This window comes from Falco naumanni, chromosome 4 (genome assembly GCF_017639655.2).
Source record: "Falco naumanni isolate bFalNau1 chromosome 4, bFalNau1.pat, whole genome shotgun sequence".
Lineage (NCBI taxonomy): Eukaryota > Metazoa > Chordata > Aves > Falconiformes > Falconidae > Falco > Falco naumanni.
In genome coordinates this window covers 77,457,463-77,476,576 of record NC_054057.1, presented here as the reverse complement: position 1 = coordinate 77,476,576, position 19,114 = coordinate 77,457,463, and the positions used below count along the sequence as shown (strand labels likewise).

The following is a 19,114-nucleotide window of genomic DNA, read 5'->3' as shown; positions in this document are numbered from 1 at the left end:
CTCTGAGTAGTTCTACTGTATCAGAAAACAGTGGGTATTCAGATACTAGAAAAAAAGGAAAACAAAGAAAACACAATGTGATGCATCAAGAAGAAGCAGAAAAAGGAGTGAGGAATGCAATGCAGGAATACGTTCAAAAACCCTTAAAAATCCTATTACATCAAACTGCCACTATATCTTCCACGATGAACTACAATGAAGTAGATAACGTATCTGTTACAGATTCTGTTAAGCCATAGGACCCTTTGGATATGTTAATAATTAACATCTGTTGTCAACCATTGTACCTAATCACCATGGGCAAGGTTCTCCTCCCTGCATGACAGAGGCAGACTATGATATTCTGCTTTTTCTTAGTGACTGACCACATCGCTTTATGCAGAACTCCTGCTGAGATGTAATTAATGGGAAATCTGCATGTGCAGAAAGAGCAGAACACAGCTAGATTGGCAGTACAGTGCTGACTGAGGGTTTTGACTTATTTTGACTACTTTTCTGTCAGATACGCTTTTCCTGGCTGCCTTAATGCCCTACTGTGTATACAGATTGCACTTTCAGAGCGGTTGAGCAGACCTTCTCAGATATACAGAGAGACTAATGATAGCCCACTACCTCATTTAAAGATGCAGAACAGATCGGCTCTTGTTTTGTAGACAACAGGAATGCAAAAATGTGTTAAGTCAGAACTTGTTAATTGACTCCTTGTATACAGAGAAACTGCCAAATACAATGGACCTAGAGAACCACCATCAATATAAGGTAAATGGAAAAAGGACAATTTAAGATCCTGAAGCAGTTCTTAACAAAACTGAGTCTCAAAGATTCTCGCAGTTGCAGTAATAGTGGAAGTCTGGAGGAGCTGCTCTAATTATCCTCCCCATTTCTGAATCCGTCTTGTCCTGAGAAGTTACAAGATGTATCCAGACTAGAGGAATATTGGATGTATTCAAGTAGCTTTGTGCCCTTTAAGTGCAGCTGGTACAGAGAAATGGGGATTTGTAAGTCAAAGACCTGACCTTTCATATCCATGTGTTCAAGAAAGAGTTTTAATAGAAATCAGAAATCTTGTGCCAGAACAATTTGAAGTAATGAGATTTTCCTTTAATCTTCATTAGGATTCATTACACAGATAATGCACGATTCGTTGCATAGATAATGCATAATCTAATTAGTTAAGATAATGCTCAAAACTCTCTAGTAGGAGGTGCTTAAGTTGGTAAGTAACTTTCACAAATTTAAGTAAATTTGTTAGTTACAATTGGCTGCTGCTGCAGGTGTCACTGTGCTGACGTACTGTGAGCTTCAAGCATTCCCTGTGCTCCTACCAGACTGGTCTTGGTTGCACACAATAATTCAGTCTCCAAGACTATCACTTTTCTCTCTCCCACTAATTGTGATAAAATACCAACTTTCAATAATAACTGTTTTAACTAAGACACTATAGTATCAAGTCTGATATCCAGAAGCTAGACAGTGTGCACAGTCCCATTTTTGAGAAGCAGTGTTACCTTCATCCCTGATTGCTCTGCTTCACCAACACAGGGAATTATCTTGCTTCTCTGTCCCATTCAATTGGGTTAGGAAACATGTAGTCAAATACCTCTCTTTGTTCTTGGCTCATGATCGAGAATAAGTTGGGGCTGAGAATCCTCACTTTGAGTTTGCCTTTGCGCATAGGCTGTTCTGATATCATCTAAAGAACCAAGACCCCTTCCCGCGTTTCATACAGATACAATGAAAATGTCATTTTCTTCTGTTGCTTGTTAGCTCATGCAGGAGTTGCATCCAGACTTCTGCTGCCTTGGCTGTAGGAAGGATGCTAAGAGCTGAAACTGTCACTGAAGCCCACAGAGATGCATTTTTTTGTTGCTCAGAAAGGAGGCACATCAAATATGGAAATATTGTCTGACCTGACAATGAATTCCATTTAAGAAACAGAAAATGTGCTGGATAATATATGCAGACACCTCTGTCATGAAGCTTCATGTGGTTTCACACCCAATTATGTGTGACCACCTTTGGTTACCATAGCAATTTTCTCTTAATTAGAAACTCACCCTCTGCTCATGGCCTGTTTGTGCTAAAGCATGAAATTCTGCTCCACACTTAGGCACTTTATTTGTTTATATATTAACTGTAACTTACTGTGTCAAATGACTTCTTTATGCAGCAGTACTCTGTTTCTTTGACTCAGACATTGATTGGACTTGTAAAATTTTTCAGCATATCCTTGACCCACTTTCAGTCTGTGTATGATCAGCAGAAAACGCCAAGAGAGAAGGCAGTGGTGGTTTAAGTATTAATATACGTAATAATATGATCAGTGGGGTGGAGGCAGCTCTCTTTCTGCTACTCTGAGGTGCTTAGAGCAGGATTCTGTGAAACCTTCAGCCTGCATTCAGGCTCAAGTTGTTTCTATAACAACTTCAAAAGAAAGGAGCCTCTGCCCATATAAAAGTTGAATGAAGTTGGTTGTATTTGTGTCCACCATAAGGTAGACAAAGAAACACCACAGGGTGTTTTGATGACAGATATAGGAGATGTATTCCTGATCTTATGAAAATAAGGAGGATGAGAGCAAGTTACCTTCAATGTTGAAGTCAGTTCTAAAAGTTGGGCATCAGATCTGCTTGGGACACAAGCTCAAAAGCAAAGGTTATAATCCTAAGTGCTTCCTCCTGTAATTCTGGGGAGTACAGAGACTCGTAATTCTTGGGGTCCAGTCCAAGACTGTAGAATCACAAATCTTTATGGTTTCTGATATAAGTGTAGAACCTACAAGTATAAATACCTCCTTCTAAGATAAAACTATTACCTCCCCAAACAAAATGCTGAAGCTTGGACAATTTCTTTTGAGGGAATGGGACAATGAATTCAGAAATGAACATGAAATATTCAGCTTAAAAGATTACCCCATCTGCTATCTTTCACAAAGATCTCTTTTGTATGTCATGACATACAGTGAGAGAGGCTAGCTTTAGCGTTTATGTAAACTCATCAGTCAGGTTGGGGGCCAGTGCAATGTGGAGGAGTTTTTACGTACTGTACACTGTGAAGCTCATATAAATGCTAATATTATATCTTACTAATATATCTCACGCTGGATAGCAGAAGCAAGAGTAATCTTACTTTTTACAACATAGCACGTTGCACCGTGTCTCTGGATTCTTGTTTAACATACATTTCTGTGTACTCCCCACAAATGCCACTGTTACATATGAGCAGGACCAGTCAAACAACAGCAAAAGAAATCCAAACCAATTTCAGCCTTGTGGTCACTTTATAGAGGTTAGGAGATGTCAGCTGGGTGATAGCTGAGCTCTCTCATCTTTTCTTTTTTTACTTAATGCTTCTTAGAATTATTTTTTTTATTTAATTTTTTGCTTAAAGCAGCTTAGGCTTAAATCAGATATGGAAACTCAAATACTGGATTCAGGACTGAAATGCAATTGTTACTTCTTTTGAACAGGCCTCACAGACAAAAATGGTGGTTTTAATTTAATCTCTCTGAAAACATTCCTTAAACAAATAATAAATAGTTCTTAAGAAGCACAAGTAAATTGGGCAATAAGCATGTATCTTTAATTACAATTTTAGCCTTAACAATTGTTCTTGAGTCAGCTCTACAGCATTATTACCATAAGAAAACCAGCCTATTTTAAAATTTTATGTCACAGTGCAATTGATTAAGGTAAAAAGAGATTATCCAGCAGTCAAAAGCTTAACTGAGTACTAAGGAGAGAAGTCAGCATGTATACATGTAAGTTTGCCAACATTCCCAGTATAAAACAAATGACTCGTTATATGGTATCTCTGTTGTGCCTGGATTCTGATTTTCTATGAGTCATCTCTTGATTTACTGAAATAGAATGAGTAAGAGAGTCAAATTATAGGCAAGAGAAGTCTGCAAGCTGCGTAACGTCCAACACTTACAGAGAAGAATGATTACTCAACTCCCCTGTGCTCTTTATTGGCTCTGAATTTCACATCAGATCCCTCCTGCCATTGGACTTCTACAGGGAGGGGTTTTATAAAAACCTCATGAATAACCAAGGTCAGTCTTCAGCACTGCACAGACTGTAACAGTCTCTCTTCTTTCTGATTACCCTTCTCTATTGAATTTGTATTCATCTATAACTGTAAAATGGCACCACACATTAACACTATAAAGGCATATAGCACGTCTATATAATGAAGGGTGTAAAAGCAGTTTTCTATTACCACATTAAGCTGATATTGGATTTTGTATTATGAATTATCATCTTATTGCACATATTGCTAAACAGCAATGTAATGTTCAATTTAGACATAATGTGAGTGAATTTTAAGCATCTGAATAAGGGAAGAGAGGTGAAAGAGGAGGAGGGAGGATGTCTAATGTTTTTAGTTTTTTAGGTTGCCTTCAATATATAGCATCTCACAATTGTCATACAGAAGTTTTTTGCTTAGAGAGGTAAAAACCTGTTCAGTACATTTGACTATAGCTGTCATCAGGGACAGTTTGAAAAATCCTTAATTGCAACATTCAGAAAAAGAAACAGCAACAGTGTCCCACAGAGAAGTGTCAAACATGAGAATCCTCTGGCTGTGCAAGGGCCGACCACATACAGATGCAGTTCTAAAGCAGTATAAAGCTGTACTACAGAGACATATTCTTAAGGCTGAAGCTCTTCCTTGAGATTCATTCTTTTTAAATTATTTAGAATATAAGGATCATCAATAAAATATCAAATAAGTTATCTGTTCAAGATGAGAACTAACATATAAATGGTATTCCTAAGGTTGTAGTTTTATAGTATTTAGTTCAAGATAAGCTAGTGTGAAAAGTAATTTTAAAAAATAAGTTAATAATTTGCCTTTGCTTTGGTTTGTAAAATCTTTGTCTATTTATGTTTCAACTGTTCATTGTTATATAACTGTTCCCCATGGTCTATGAAAATCAGGTTCAGTCTGAGGTTAAATTGTACCTTGTCAAAGCAGGGATGTGACCCAGTATGAATGACTTGTATGACTCCATTTGTTTTCATGCTTTGTAAATCTTTTGACTCTGTATATATGCATGCGTAGGAAGAGGAGAACAGATGTGAGGGAAAGGTCAGGGATGCTGTGAGGTCTGTGAGGCTTTCCTTGTACTTCCATTAGATTTAGATGCCTCCTTTAGATGTATCCTTCGATACATAAAAACATTCCTCAGTGAACATTAATGTTGTTTCAAAGTGTAAACTAGAAAAGAAAGGAAAAGTACAAATCAGGTAACATGCACGTACCAAATGATATCAAAAGCCAGCACTGACCCATTGTCAGTGTAATATTCAGCTGACAAGAAGGTTCCCTCACATATAGACACCAATTCTATATCCGTATCAAAGAACAGAGTATCTGAAACAACAGTGAAACTGGAAAACTGAAACAATTTGTGTGACTGCATGTGTGTACACATCACACACATACGCAAAAGATCTATCCTTAACACTAACGCAACATCATATATTTAAGAATAGAGTTTAAAAATTACATGTTCTAGATGAAAGAAAATAAATGTTATTGATTCTTTTTATATTTGGGGAGTTAGGGTGTTAACTGTGCCAGGTTACAAGGGGAGTCAGTGATATAATCATGTCCCTACATGGTCCAGTACAATACCAGGCAAGAGATCTGAATTTGATCTCTAAAGCAGTATAGCTCAGGGACATCCTGTCACAGCTTTTTTGCTTCCAGTGCTAAGGATAACTAGAACATTTTCCCTCTGAAGCAGATCTGCCATCAGTTCCCTCATGTAGAAATGGAAGGCACGAATTCTACAGACTCCTTCATTCTTCTCTTCCTCCCAAAGAAGTGAGTTAGAAGTTTCTTGAGGCTATGTGTTTGTATGTGTAGTATCTCTCGTGTGCCTTACCTGCCTTTGTTAAAATATTTGGGGCTGACAGAAATGATTTAGTTTCCTATAAATACCTATGATGGAAATGGATGGTGGGAAGCAAGTCTTTCTTTCTAAAGGAATTCTTCATACCTGCTTGTGTTTTTGAAACAGTAAGTTTACCTTCTGTATATATTAGACTACAGTACAACTGTTCTAAACATTCAGGGCTCTTCAACTTCTAGTGATTGTTGGAATGACTCTCTTTTCTTTATCTCTATCATTACATTATTACTCACAAAACATCATCTATATGAGAGGCATTTGCTTAAAAACAAACATCTTCCTCAACCAAAGGATTTCGCACTGTAGAAAAGCAGCCCTTCTGACATGGTTTGATATGACCATTAAAGTCTTAGGTGCTAGTAACATTCTCTGCTGAGAGATCTTGGCTTCTGTTACTCAATCAGAATTGCACCTTTTGATTTACATTGATAATAATAATGGCGTTCAGCATTTATGGAGTTCTTTGCATTCCACTGGAGCACACAGTTTTAGTAAATCTAAATTACAAAGTCTTGCCAATGCACTAGACAACAGAGGGAAAAAAATGCTTCTTTGTGGCTGTATATCTTTTGTTGGATTTTAGTAAGGTAAATGGTGTCGAGTTTGACATTATAACAAATGGTCAGCCTTTGAACAGTTCAAGCTATTATGTTCTATTACCTATAAACAAGGGATAAACAGTGATCATTTTCCCATTAAAGGTGGGTTAGCTGAGGCTGTAATGAAGTACATGGTATTTTAAGATCAATGCCACCATAGATTAACTGTACATATATTGAGAAACGTTGAGAACAATTCTCTGATGACAAGTACACAGGAAACACTAAGGGCTGAGCCTACAGCTCCTCCTCATAGGCTACCTCACAGGAAAAAAAAGCCAGAGCAGCTTTGTCCAAGGCATATCCCAAGGTGACTCTGGCTGCTGTGACTCCTGCTCTCTGAGTTCTTTTTGTCTCCTATTTGTTATCTCCCTTTTGCCTGTAGGTTAGAGCTTTACAAGGACTTTCAATTAAAGAAAAAAAGGAGCAAATAAAAAAAAAAAGTGTGATGCAATTGACTACCTTTATTCTGGTGTCAAAAGGTTTCCCAGCGTCAAAATTTATTTTCATGTTTCTTTATGTGTTTTAGACTTGTTTCTCTGTATCTGGCAAATGTAGATGCTAGTGGATCATTTTGGAACTGGGTATTGTCTGATGCTTTTCTCCCTTTGGTGTCTGGTTTGTGCTTACCTTGCTCCTATTTTCCTCTGTTTCGGGCTTGCATTACACAGCTTGGAAAGCAATTTGTCTGGCCTGCTCACTGGCAGAGCAGCAGTGCATACTTGCTGTCTAGCAGTTGGCAAGGCACCTCAAGGATACCTGTTCTGGAAGGAAAGAGAAAAGGTTGTTATTGTATCCTTTGAAAGGAAAGCTGGTATCAAACAAATGTTTGCATGGTGCTATCTTTTTGTGCTAGTGCAAGAAAGCAAAAATGTGCTTAAACACAGACAATTAGTAGGAGAGATACTGCCATAGACTACAGCTGGACACAGGCAGTTGAGGAAGCGTTGTTTTGGAGGGAAAAGGGAAAAGACATTGTATGGGTAAGTCATGGAACAAATGACAATATAGCCCAAAGTTAATAAAATAAGGTCACCCCCCACCTCTTCAAGAGTATGTTCATTATGAACCTACATGCCAGTTTTCCCTATCTTATTCTCAAGGAAACAGCAAATTTTGATGGATGGGGAGAAGAGCCTACTTTTGACCTAATGAAAACTGAAATACAATTGAGATTAAGCTTGAACATTCCAGGAACATTTAATTGGAAATGGCAACTGGGGAGCATTTGGAGAGCCACAGTTGTTGCTTATGTGATGTTTGCTTGTTTGCACATCAGAGATCTCATAATAGTTGATTAGCAGAAAGATGGAAATAAAGACATCTTTCACTTTTCTGTAACAAAGTTGTGCTTGAAAAGAGAGGCACTCCAATTTTCACTGGTGAAATCTGGGCAAACTTATTTCTTCTGCAATAGGCAGCTGGCAGAAAGGATTTCCAAGGTATTCCCAAGGAATTTTGGGAACCAACTTATGTTCCAAGGTTAAGCACACCTCACTTAGTGGCTACATACACCCTGTGCTGCACGGCAGCACGACATGAATGGCATGAAAAAAGTAACTCGGAGAGAAAAGTTGTTTATTCAGCAGTCATACAATTTGAGCGTAGAGGCCACTGGCATAAATAAATGAAAGCAATTTACATATGTACATAAGGAACATGGTACGAGATTCCCGTTTGTAAAGCAGTGTAATGTACTACAGAGGCTTTTAGTGTGAAAGAAAGGCATCAGAAGCAATTCTGAAATGTATAAAGCTGACTGATTGTGTATAATGCTCCCCCAAAAATAGCCACAGGAGAAAACAAGGCATCAGTAAAGGGTATTGTAAAAAATATTAAAGCAGCGTACTAACAGAAAACCTGTTGTGCATTTTGTCCAATATTTACAAAAGGCCTTACGCTCCAGAATTACATTCAAGCAGTAAAACTGTGGGACTTCATTGTCTCCCATTGAAGTAACCTTTCTAATTTAAGATACATTAAACCCCTCCAAAAAACTTTTCAGGATTCAGGTATTATTCAGATAGTGAGTTATACTTGAAAGCATTCATAAACTGCATGAAGCAAAATGGACTTTGCTTCATTAAGAGAAATGGATGCTTTTCCCCAGGAAGAACTATATAAAAATAAAATCATACAGTTCCACTCCCCCTTAATACATATTTTTGTATGCCCCAGGTCACCTTATAAATGCAATTAACATGGTACTAGTTGTTGACAGAGATTTATAAAAATGAGCTCCATTATTTATTTCTTATGGTGCTGGTGAAAAGCACATATAATGGTTTCTGCTTGAGATTCTTGCATTTTTATCTTCATGAAATAGTGTTTCTTGCTTTTCATATTAAGCAAAATGGCCTACTCAATTTTGAGGGAAGTTTTCAGCAAGTAAAATAGATGCATTAAACAGTCTTGTAAATTCTGTAAGATTCAAACATCTCACAAAAAGTCCATGTTGTAAAAATACAAACCAGATATATACTGTAGAAAATATGGCTTAAAGTGTTTAGTTTTTAATGCTGGGAAACACAAATCAGATATATCTTGTCCAATACACAAGATGTTTTAATCATATCAAGAACTCTAGCTTCTTGCTAATAAAAACTTGATCTATAATTAATTTTTAGTAAAGCCACATAATGTGTATATTAATATTTTAATATAGTAAGTGCTTGGAGAAACAAAGGAATGCAAGTCTGGTAGGCAAAGATAGGAGATACTACACTTGATGGCCAGATCTTAGCTCCCCTTGGGGTCCTGATTTTGTAGTCCATTAAGCACATTCTAAAGTTTTTTTCCTATGGAGGAAGGTACTTAAACTCTACCTGAACTTTAAGATAATAACTTTCATGTTTTTTCCAAGCATGGTTCCTCTTCCAAATTTTTGACTCATTTGAGTACAGGATTATCTGGCTAGTGAAGTAATGGATCCATTTCCAGGCAGTAAGAGAGGAACTAATGAGCCAAGTTCACCTAGACACAGATGTGTGTTTCTACCCCTCCTTCCCTTGCACCCAATTTGATTTTACACCCAGTGAAATTTAATTAACTATCCAAAGACCAAGGCAACACTAAGACTAAGGCAAGACAAGATGGTAGATTTGATGGCCTTTGTACTGCCAGGAAAACTTCCGTAAGGGACTAGAAGTCGCAGTAGTAGCCACAGTGGAGGAGCCACATGTCTGGCATTTGACATAACTATTTGAGTTACAACTTGAGTTACAAACTCAGAAAATGCCATAGTTGAGTGACTCAAAAGAGAACTCTAGGAGTCCTCAGGACAAGATAGGCATGTTCTAATTATGGCTAGTCTGCATAAAAATTGAGGAAAACTGAACTGTAGAATTCAATCAGTCTGTTGTGTAAACCAAAAGTTGCCTTGAGCAAAATCACTAGAATAATTTCCACATTAGGGAGCTTACGCTATAATTTAGCAAAGTTAAAATTCATGTAATCCTATCATTCTTTATAAAATACTGGAATTAATATTGTTTAAGAAAATAAAAAGTTAATCAGTATCACACCTACAAAAATTAATACTATTCCCAGAAACAAGATCAGCCAAAGGCAGCATGTACATCTTAATCAGGGAACACAAAAGCAAGAGCTCTGGGGGGAACCTGGAGTGGTTGTCTAGGAAACAACAACAAAAAACACCATCTATGAATACTGCAGTTAATAAGTAGTCAAGGTTCACACAGACAGTGCAATTTTGCAAGGAGCAAATTCTGAGAATTAGAATTTCCTTTGAGAATTCCCAAATAACAAAGTTTTTGAAATGTCGCATAATTCAGACAAACAGGTATGATTCTACAAGCAAAAAGACCTGCAGCATTGTGGATAGTCTGAGCCAGTCACCATACCTTGCATACAAATTCTGCATTTTTAGGAGTGGCTGTTTTTTTCTCAAACTATCTTCATATCCACAGGTTAATAAACACCAATGAGAGTCCGACACTGACATATTTATTGTAGGTGTTAAATCTGTGCACAATACTTGTACGACAACATTGAAAGCCAGCAGTACTTTCCCAGTTGTAACATGCTGGTGGGATAAAGTACTGGCAAAACACAATTAAAATGTATGGATTTGCTTGGTTTTTAATTTCATGCATATCTTAGTTTTCTGCAGATCTGGAATACTGGACAACTGTGACACACTATATCCCTTTGTATCAATCAGATGCCTTTGGATTTGGTTCCAATCAATTATTGGTTTTACTTGTGAAAGGCAAATTGAAAGTTCATGAACAAAACCTGAATCTGCAAATTGTCTTACCATCCTGGATTATCTGCAGTGTCCAGGAGGCAGCACTGAAGGATGAACTTTGTAAATTGCCAGGTTGAACAAGGAAAAAGCGTAGTGTTTGGGGTTTTTTTGCCCCCTTCCAATTTGCAGCAGGTCAGTATTACAGGAAGTGGAGAAACTGTAAGTGTTATTGATTGCAACATTTTTCCTGTCATCTTCTTTGACAGGTATTTTGGATCAAGGGTATCAGTACCTGAAAAGTCTCTTGATGGTAGCCAAGAAACAGTTACCTATGTAATATTACAGACACAGAGTGTGGTCTTCTTTCTGAACAGCGGGTGAGAGTGTTATCTCTGCAGTGCAGGAGGAAAGGCCATTATGATAATGCCAGTTTCCCTCACCTGTCTGCTGTCATCCTCCTGAATTTCATCTCCTCCTGGTTACCTGTTGACCACCTCACTCTCATGGAAATAGATATTAAGCAGGGCTGAAATCTGAATGCAGCAACAGCAATACAGATCTGTCAGTCCTGTGGCTGGTTACAGACACTGGGACAGTGTGTTCAGAGGGCCTGTTAGCAGTGATTTTGAGTGAGCTGAGGCATTCCTGCAGGGACACAGGTGGCATTTGGCTAGTGTGAAGGTGGAAGCTCCTTCCAGCCCTGATACCCTCAGGCAGCCAAGCCTTCCCTCAGGTGTCTGAAGGTGGCTCATGTACCCTTCACTTGCTCTTTTCCAGTCAAAATCAAAGTTTCAGGCTTTGTTGACAAGCTACCCTCCCTACACAAACCATATGCCACCTCTCTGCAGCAGAGGGATTTTCTCCTCTGAGGGGTCACCTCAGCTCCCAGCCACCACCGCTGGGTGCCAGTCAGGGTTTCTGTGGAAACTTTTCCTTATTCATCAATCTAAAGTCTTTCTATACTTTCTTCCCATGTGGTGCCCTTCTCTAGCAACATTCTCTAAATTAAAACTTGACTTTTGTTTTAACCCCGGTTGAATACCTGCTCCACACCTCAGCCCTTCACAGCGCCTGCCGCCATTTTGTGCGCCCAGCACTCCCCGCCCCGCCCAGGCGCGGCTGCTTTAACGTGCGCGCCCCGCCGGATGGAGCGGGCGGCCGGCCGAGCGCCTGGCGGCTGTAGCGGCTGCTCTGTAAGTACCTCCAGAAAAAATTGCTTGCCACAGATTTCTGAAGCAGCCTCCTCACAGCACCTGCCCTGGTGGCATAGAGGGGTGCCCGCATTTCCCTGCCAACTGGCCTGGTTTGAGGCCGGCGGTGCCCTGGGCTCCCTCACTGGTGGCCCAGGTTTCTTTCACAAACCGCTGTTCCCCGCGCCCGGTGGCAGCCGGTCCGCACGAATCCCCGAGGGGGTCAGCCGGAGGCTTCTAGAACCTTCCCCGCTGCGGGTGCTGCAGTGGCACCACCCGCCATGCCTGCTGGTGGTGCGGCCCTCCATCCCCCCACTGCTTCTGCCCTGCAGGGCATTCATATGCTTGGGTTTTTTTATTTTTTTTTTTTAAAAAGAGCTTCTAGCCTGAGCTCTTGTGTTGCCCTAAGGTGACCCCCCCCCCCGGGATATGGAGCTATACGTGGGAGAATGCGTTCTGGGAACAAGTGAACCTGTTGATCTGTGCCTGGTGTGTCCTGCGCCCAGTGTGCTGCAGCCCAGTGTGGGCAGCGGTTTGGCTTTGGAGAAAGGTACCAGATGTTTAATGTCTGTCTGTTCAGTGGGAAATGCCACAGGGCTCTTCAGTGCTCAACCCTTTACGGTATTTCCCTTATAGTTTGCCTTGCTTCTTTTGCTCTTACTTTGCGAACAAAATAGGAAGGAACTCGTGAATTAATAGAGGAGGAGGTGTTAAAATTTAAATGATTTTTTGGGTAGTATTTACTCAATGTGCAACACTTGTCACTGAGGGAGGTAGCATAGTTACTCGTAAAAGAAAAATCCTGTGACTTGATGTGAGAATTAGTGAGGTAGAAGGTCCTGGAGGACACGTGCAGTTTTCATCACCTCAGGGAGATGAGCAAAGTTACCCTTTGTACCTAATGTGGCAAGTCCTCTGCTTTCTCTGATAATGTCATTAGTTCATTTGCAAAGGGTTCACTTCTTTTTACAAAACTCCACAGTAAAATACTTGAATTAACTTCATAATTAAGTTTTTGAAACTTATAGTCATTACTAATTTCTAAACTTACGTTTGTGCAATTGATGAAAATCCTCAAAAAGCTTGGAAAACTTGCAAACTTCTGAGCTCTTCAAAATTAAGCTAGAAAACTTTGTCCTTTCCCTTTCTATCCAGCCCATGTTATAGACTGGATGCTCTTTTGTCTTTGAGTGTATTCATTTCTCCCTTGGTGCTTTACTTCAGCAGCACTCCCCTGTCAAATTAATCTAAAATAAAGTTTGCAACCATATATCTGAAGTTTGCAGGCTCAGGAAGTACTTGATTTGTGGTGTGGGACAGGATTCAATTCAGTTTTCATTTTTAATACAAGTTTAGGTAACAGCCCTTCATAATTCTTTAGCCAATTATATCTTACCTGCTTGCAGACTACATATCATATGTGGTTTCATATAATTGTATAGTGCCCCATCAAGCTGGTAAATACAATTGTCCTAAACTATTGATGGAGTAGAGAAAGACAAACAGACATGAATAACTGTCCTGGTGTGACAGATGGGACTGCAGTAGGAGTATGGTCTTTATGTTTCAGTTGAACTAATACGATATGGATCAACATTAGAAAATAGGCCCACTAATGCTGTGGATAAAGAGGGAGTCATTGGCAGGGCAAAGAAAAGAATTTATGAATACAGTTTCCAAATCCTTCACTCTAACCACTAAACCCTGTTGTCATTAAGATCTTACAAATAGAGCGTATTGTTATTCCTGAGCTGTGATAGTGTATTTTTACATCATATGATGTATTATGGAAGATACTGACAAAGCAGAATTTCTTAAAGGAATGACAAGCTATCATGCGAAGCCTGCTTTATTTACAGTGTCTGTGACTCAGTGGACTGATGACACTGCCATTTGTTGGATTTTGTAAGTGGAAAAGTCTACAAAGACCCTAAAGTCTCTAGCTTCCCAGTCACGTAGAGAGTGCTACCTGGTAATAGGAAGTTATGTAACTACATAAGCACATAATTTTTTACACAGCCCTGGAAGCAATATTTCCCCGTTGTCAATTTTGTATACCCGTTTCTTCATTGGGGTGAGTGAAATATGCATCAGATACAGTTAAATATACACTTGGTCTGTGAAATTCTGTAGGAGAAATACTGGGAGAAGTATGACCCTGACCTTCTTTCATCATGAAGGGTTCTGGACAGCTTCTGTCTTTGAATAAGGAATACAGAGTTCCTCTGAACACGAAGTAAGTGAAAAATAATCTCTGTTCAGACTACCAGGAGTTACTCAATTAGTTCTTAAAACATGTCAGAGAACAGAACTCTCCAGTGTCTGCAGTAAAATGGCCTAGAACATCCTTTATAGCTTGTTATTTTCTGGTGATCTGCAGCATAATAGCTGTGGAACAAGAAGATCCCGTGTGGTTCAGCTTCCTGGTGCCTGTTAATAGTGGTGATATAAAAAAACCATTGCACCAAAACAAACAAACAAGCATCCCCCATTCCTGTGCTAATTAGTGAGTGTTATGGTTTAACCCCAGCTGGCAACTACATACTACACAGCTGCTTGCTCATTTCCCCCCCAGTGGGATGGGGAAGAGAATCGGAAGGGTAAAAGTGAGAAAACTCATGGGTTGAGATAAAGAGAGTTTAACAGGCAAAGCAAAAGCCACACACAAATAAAGCAAAACAAGGAATTCATTCACCATTTCCCATTGGCAGGTAGGTCTTCAGCCATCTCCAGGAAAAGCAGGGATCCATCACATGTAATGGTTACTTGGGAAGACAGGCACCGTAACTCTGAATGTCCCCTGTTTCCTTCTTCCCCGGATTTATACACTGAGCGTGACATCGTATGGTATGGAAAGTCCCTTTGGTCAGTTGGGGTCAGCTGTCCCAGCTGTGTTCTCTCCTCCAAACTGGTGTGGCAGAGATCAGAAAAGGCCTTGACTCAGTGTAAGCACTGCTTAGCAATAACTAAAACATCCCTGTGTGATGTTTCTAGCCCAAATCAAAAAGATAGCCCAACAGTAGCTGCTGCGAAGAAAATTGACTCTATCCCAGCCAAAACCAGAACAGTGAGTGGCATACTGCAGAACAGCGAGGTAACTATGGCTGTTTTAGTTAAAAAGAAATTGTGGTGAGCATGCAGAAAAGTCAGATAGGGAGATAACCCTCACATGAAACTAAATATTGCATTTAGAAAAGATATGGTGAGTACAATATTAGTGTCTGTTGCTTTTAGATGTGGGAGGATAATTCATCCGTTATGATTCAGGGAGCAGAGGCAGTCACAGGCCATATTTTCTCATTGAGTATTGATGGGATGTATTTGTACACATTGGTTGCAAGTGTTTTGGATCATTATAGCTACGCCTCTTGTGAAGTGTAGGTGTTTGCATTCCTGACTTTCACAGAGCTGTGAGGGCTTGGAAAAAAAATGTCTCTGAGCTAGCATGTGTTGAATGTGCATATGTACAGCTTTCTTTAGCAGAACCAGGAATCTTTGCCAAGCTCTTGGGTAATGAATGAGCTTGATGAAAGTAGAGGATGTAAAGGTTAAATAGAAGAAGGAAGGTAGATCAGTGTGTTTCTTGAAGGTTAGCTGTAGGGACATTCAGAGATTCAAGCATTAGTCTTGAGGTTCTGTGCATCTTTGTCATGGGCAATTACTGGGTACATCACTGCTACCTTTGCAGTGCTCTTCCTTCTCAGTAACCCAGGACTGTGTGTCTGTTTTCGTCCTCATTCTCCTCTGTGAAGATAAAGGTTGTTCCCTTCCTACGAAGACTGAGGAAAGGGTAATTTTCCCTCTGTTTTTTCTTCTGTAATGCTAAATCAGAGACACTGGGATAACTCCTCTGTAGGAGACACAGCTCCACTTCTTATTTCCACACTTTCTATACATAGAAAATCCACTTTCCTGTTTCTCTGGGGGCTTGGGAAGGCTGCTTTAGTGTTTGAAAATGAAGTGTCATTTTCTTTTCCTTGTGAGAGCACCCAACATGATCTTTTGGCTGCAGTGGGAAGGAGAGCTGTGCTGTAAAACATTCTGGGCAGGCATCATAGCCTCCTGATGAACGTTTCCTATGGTTTTGAGTCAACAGCACTATTCAGGATCATTGCCTGGACCCTAGGCTTGCTTGATTTCATACCTGGAGAGTGACTTTTCAAATTGGTTCTATAGTTACCTAGCATCAATCTTTAAAAGATGGGGCATAAACAGAAGCAGACCTGCTGTCCCTTGTCTGTTACTGTCAGAAAAAAGCTTTAGGTAGACCATGGAGACCAGGAATTGTAATTAAATTTGGTGGGTTTTCCAAGTTCTTTAGCTTTTATAGTTACTTAGGTGATTCTTACTGAAGAAGTCTCTAGACTTTCATCCTGTTGTAGGGTTTATCTTCCATGTGTTTGGAGTCAAGTGTGAGTGGCATTTCACAAGTATGCGTGTTGTTACCCTTTGGACACCATGTTTTTAGACTTTTCATTCTTGCTGTGATTAGTTGTAGTGCAGATTTGGTTCTCATTCCTTTTTGCTGTCTCTTCTGTAGAGCTTTGATGTACTATTTCTGCAGTCTTTGTCACATTGGTCTTTTCTTACAGTAGGAGTTTTTCCCAAGCAGTTCAGGAATAGCTAATGCTGATTTAATTCTGACACTGTTGGTAGTGGACACCTTGTTTAGATGGATGATTATTTGATCATAAAGCTGCAGACCAGAAATATTCACATATTATTTCTTATTAAAGTAGTTCAGGTCTTCATAGGGTTGGTTTTTGGTTTGGTTCGGGTTTTTTGTTGGTTGTTTTTTTTGTTTTTTTTTAACATGTGCGCACACTTCCAAATATTAGGTTTTCTAAACTATGAACTGTACAGGTTAGCAGGCTTTCTGTTATCTCTGTTTGCTTGTTTTTCAACAGTAAATAGTGAACTAAATATTAAACTGGAAGTGGAAAACAAAAATTGTAAAGGGAGAATTTGTGGTGCAAACTCTGGCTTCTGGGGAGGTGGAAGGAAAAAGGGAAGAAAATAAAATACTCAGATTTCCCAAATGTACATGTAATCCACTTCTTGTCTGTTTGAATGTATTGTACAATGTAAATCTCTATTACCTCATATTCCTTTGCCTTTCCAGCTGCCTTGCTTTTTATGACACATGCTGGATTCAAATGAAGAGTAAGCTTTCTGACTCCTCTAATCTTCTATTTCATATTTGCATATAAACAGTAAGTATAGAGCCCCAAAAGGAATGCAAATATTGCATCTCTGTCGTAATTAGTATTAAGATGTCTAAGAAAAAGGGAAAATGGATTTACAGTTTACTATAAAACATTTTATCAAAACAGCTATTTATCATTACAGATATTAATTCAAAGTTGTAGTCAGCTGAGTGGTGTTTTTGGAGATTGCATAGTAGGGATGAAAAGAAATAAGCCTTTCTTTTGTCATAAGCTTCCCTTATGACAAAAATGGACTGTCTTGCTTTGTACTGTAGTCTACTAAGATATCAAATCGGATTTTCTTATTCATCTGTGTAGCAGTTATACTATAAAATCTTTTCATCCGTTTCACAGACCTGTTAGTAACAAAAAAATGTTTATATGCTTAATACTACAAGGAAGGCTGTCTCACAGCTCCTGTTCTCAGAACGATCTAGGGTCAAGGAGACTCTTGATGTGTTCTTAACATTATTTCCATAATCTTTAAATGCTTTGCAAGTTTATGTAAATCTTACTTGGGTTTCCCTGGTTTTATAAAAAGAATCTCATCTTCAAGAAACTTCATATTCTCTTACAAATTTCTTTTAAGATGAAGTAACAAAAATGAGGTGTCTTCCTCAAGGAATTTCCTTTCATTTAAAAAAAAATTCTTACAAGAATGACTTTTTGATAGGCTTTTCCCCAAGGCTTGTTAGCTGTACAGAAATCTGAGTAGGTCTGATTATCCTATGAGAACTGTGTTTCATGTCTTAGATTTCCCAAACCGCTTACTGCCTATGACAGACCTTTCAGACTTTGCATCTTGTAATATTTTTGTGGTGAAGTATACTGGGAAAATATTCCTGCAAGATAAATTTCTTTTACGCAACTTCAGTACATGCTTACTGGTCAGTACAGTAAGTCAATTTGGGTGCATAGATCCACCACCTGGGGCTAATGAGACCCTGCAAAGTGGGAGAGACTGTAACACCCTACTGTTCATCACTTCTCTGTCCATTCCTTGGGAGTTCTGTGTTGATCATAACACCAATAGTAGCAAAAATGTGCAGAGATTCTTGTTGGATGACTATGCAGTAGCATCGCTGTCTTTGTTTTTGGTTTGTGCCACAGAGATCTCATTTTTCATGGCAGTTGTATTCAGATTTGAATGGGAGAACCTTAGCTGCACTGCAATGTCCTTGTGTTTTTCTTAAGCATCTGCATGCAGTCCTCCTCTGCTATGTGAATTCTTATGAGGAAATGGCTTCACTGTTCACTGAGTCTCTTAACTGTTGCATTTTTCTGGAAAGCGTTTTTGACGTGTGGCAGGGTATGCCTATAACAGCTAAGTGAGCTCTGCCTCTGTGTGAGGGTAGGAAGAATCATTCCATTCTGATCTTTGCATTACCTGCAGACTTCACATTGACATTCTTTTCTTTGGAGTAGAAAGGGACCACCTGCATCTGTTAGTTTAATGACAACTTTTGGCTGCTGCAGATGGGGTGGACAGGATTTGACCTAGGAGCATATATATGTGTGTGAAAGGTCATAGAGTCTAGGGCTTGTTCTTTGGGCAGACTGCTTTACCATGTGATGAACACGTAGCCAGCCACTCTTGGTAAGTGTTGCTGCAAGTGACCCAGAACTTTTTTTGTTTCTGTTCCTTTTGTAATCAGGCAGGCAGAAACATTTGCTTTGATCAGTCATCTTTCTATATTCTTCTTCCTTTACCCTCAGGTACCAGCTTTTATCATTTCCCACAGCTCCATGCATACAAACACTATAAACAAGTAGTAAAGTGTCTGAGTCATCAGATACAGTTCCTCAGGGAGTCCTGCAGGGAGAAGTAGATCCTGATTTTTGCTGCTGTTGCTGTGCTTATATTAAGAATCCCATGACACTGGTCTGGTACTCGTTTATAAGAAACAAATTCATAACCAGCTGAAGAAGTTCAGGAAAATCAGAGTATTTGTAATCTTCTGGTGGGTCTTATGTGCCTGCTAAAC

At 39.3% G+C, this 19,114-nt stretch overlaps 1 long non-coding RNA gene across 1 annotated transcript; it reads right to left on the bottom strand.

Annotated features, from left to right (window-relative positions):
• Positions 1-307: 307 nt before the first annotated feature.
• Positions 308-14,809, bottom strand: LOC121086003. Its single transcript, XR_005827262.1, has 4 exons — positions 14,618-14,809; positions 7,153-7,286; positions 4,968-5,223; positions 308-2,686 (listed from the first exon to the last, which is right to left on the bottom strand). It is a non-coding gene; the product is annotated as an uncharacterized LOC121086003 (long non-coding RNA).
• Positions 14,810-19,114: the final 4,305 nt, after the last annotated feature.